At 45.3% G+C, this 2,972-nt stretch overlaps 1 pseudogene; it reads right to left on the bottom strand.

Annotated features, from left to right (window-relative positions):
* Positions 1–1,359: 1,359 nt before the first annotated feature.
* Positions 1,360–2,432, bottom strand: LOC147706167 (solute carrier family 2, facilitated glucose transporter member 10-like; annotated as a pseudogene).
* Positions 2,433–2,972: the final 540 nt, after the last annotated feature.

Raw genomic sequence — 2,972 nt, 5'->3', positions numbered from 1 at the left:
ATGTTCATACTTGGATGGAAGAATCTTCCCTCAAGCTGAACGGCTCGAAGACGGAAATATTGCTGCTGGGGAGTAAACCCCCCCTTTTCCCTTCGATTAGCTGGCCAAGATGCATGGGTGACCTCCCGGCCCCCAAAGAAGCAATTAAGAGCCTAGGAGTCTGGCTAGAACCAGACTTGTCATTTCGCACCCAAGCCAAGAAAACCGCAGGAGTGTGTTATGCCCTGCTTCGCTCGGCTCGAAAAATTTTCCCTCTCCTACCGCTAACATCGAGGAAGCTGTTGATTCAGGGTCTCATAACATCTAGACTTGATTATAGTAACACCATTTTTCTGGGCGCCCCTGAATCCACCTTCAAGACCCTTCAGCAGGTCCAAAATGCAGCGGCAAGGCTGCTTATGGATATCCCGAGGACGCAATCAGCGAAACCGGCATTGAAGGCGCTGTATTGGCTCCCAGTGTGGGAGAGAGTGACTTTTAGGGCACTTTGTACCGCCCATAAAATCCTCTCAGGAAAGGGCCCCCTCATTTTAAAAAATCTAGTTATTCCATACAAAGCAAGCAGAACGCTGCGATCTGATCGGAAACATCTCTTGCTAGTCCCTAGAGTCAAAAAGGCCCGTACGGGTGGGAGAAGATTTTCATTTAACACGGCAAAGCTTTGGAACTCGCTTCCTCTAAAACTACGCGCCGAGTCTTGCACATTGCGTTTCCGCAAAGGTCTTAAAACCTTTTTGTTTCCCGCATAGTGCGTTAAGTCTGTCCCCCAGTACCATCGGATGTTGTCTGGAAAAGCGCCGGGATGCCCAAGGGTAACTGCGCGCTATATAAGATTTTAAATAATAATAATTAATATTCATGAGATAGTTCCTAATTTGCGACCCATTGGGAATCTCTAAAAAGCACAGGGATGGTGGCCTGCTGTGGACAGCATACCACCATATCTGTGTTTGCTTTTAAATAAAGCAAAATATATATATTTGTTTAAATGAAGCTTGTGTCCCTTAAAGAAAAATGGGATGCGTTTCAAAAATACAAATTTAAATGTATTCTTTTAAATACTTAAGAGTAGGCAGTGGTCCGAGGAACCGCCGCTTGTTCGCAAAAAACATTTTCATATGAATTCACAGAGGGGGAAGTGACCCTTGGTACTCCTTCCTCTTTACGAATGCGTTAGCACCAAATTGAAATTGGTGTTAAAAAGCAAATGTTTTGCGTCCACATTTTCGTCACAAAATATTCGTACATTGCACTGTGAGTTGCTATTAGGACAAAATAGGGGCTTGTAAATAGGAGAAAGCCTTTTTTGGTCACAAGCGGCTCAGTTTAGTGAATCGGGCCATTTGTGAGGGGAAAAAACTACGTCCAAGTGGCCCAAGGTGTGCAATCTTTGAACTTACTTGGCCCAAATCCAACTGAAAGCGTAATCGACAGTGACATCATGCTTAATAGAGAGATCCAGTTCAGGAGGGTATATTCATGAATTCCTGGGCTATTGAAAAACATAGGTTCTTTTGTTACTTTATTACCTTTGACTGTATTGAGGTTTCCCGTATTCTGAACGTAATATAAATTTGCAAGAAACCTCAAGCTTGTAGTGCTGATCAAGTCAATGTTAGGGGCATGAAATCAAGTTACTGCAACAGTCAGATTGATGGAGTCTCTCCTGACCTCCAGACGGTGAGTTGCTGTCTGCAATTGGAGTCCCCGGTGACCAGTGTGGCAGAAGCACTCACCATATGCAGTGAAATGTTTGAATTTGTGATACTGATGCAACTGTTGTGGGACACCAGTAATATTCTGAATCTTGCTAATTCAATTCCAGTGACTGATATCGACATCACAGCACAACTGGCAAGCAGCAGGACTCCTCCTCCATCTTTCTCAGCACAGCCCTTGACGACCAAGGTGGAAACAGCCTCCTCCACTCCAAGCCCAATGGGGGCCAAAATGACTGGAGAATCATGCTGGGAGCCCATGGAGCGAAATATCACTGATGCATAGCAGTAAAGAACATAGGGTTGGCCAGACAGCTGCTGAACGATGACTAGACCAAGGTCAACCAAAGTTCTCATCCTCATGTTGTCCCTAGAATGGCAGAGGTCAATGCATGAATATTGGAGTTCACAATTGAGTTCAGGGTGAGGTTCCTTGGTTTCTTCAGGGTTCTCTAATGGAATAAGGCCCTCGTGGGTTTCTTTGTGCGGCAGGTTTCATTTTGGTGCATGAGATCGAAGGAACAGAATACTAAAAAGCTGAGTAGGGGTTGCTACAATAGCCCATCCAAACATATTCCCAGCCTTCCTTTACATCACATTAGAAATAATTTTAATGCATACGTGCAATATATAATTCTTCGTAATGCCAGTCTCACAATGTGACCCCAGCATGCCTCGTTGACGAGGACCCACCGTCTCACAGATATACAGCATGACGTGCATTAGATGAATATGGCAGACACTACAATGACGTAGCAAGCACTAGCCATATGTTTGGTGCAAAATAAATTACAAGCAGGCTTCCAACAACAAGCACCACTTTGATGGGATGCACTGTGGTTCTACTAGCAGGAAGATTGGTGATGATTGGCACCCAAACCCGCATACTGAGAATGGCAATTACAAAAGCACAGTTTACGATATCTTGTAGGAATCTCCGGAGGGGGACGTTTATCTGAGCCTGGTACAGGATGTCTCCAATGACCATATACCAGGCTGCCAAGGAGTACCCAAGGAGTGTACACACGACTATGAGCAGCGGACGACGAGAAACGAGCCTTCCAAGAGGATCTCCCATGGCAAATTCAAGTGCTGCAGCAGGTAAGATGATGTTGTCTAGCCACAACTCAGTGTAGATCTCATAAGGCGGCAGGACATCTCCAATCACCATAAGCCCGTATCCAAAAATGCGGGCACGGAGCAGACGCATGGCCACGGACAACAGACGACGAAAGCTGAATCTTCCAGAAAAAC

Source organism: Lissotriton vulgaris, chromosome 7 (genome assembly GCF_964263255.1).
Source record: "Lissotriton vulgaris chromosome 7, aLisVul1.2, whole genome shotgun sequence".
In the NCBI taxonomy this organism is placed as follows: Eukaryota; Metazoa; Chordata; class Amphibia; order Caudata; family Salamandridae; genus Lissotriton; species Lissotriton vulgaris.
This window is presented reverse-complemented; position numbering and strand designations above follow the sequence as displayed.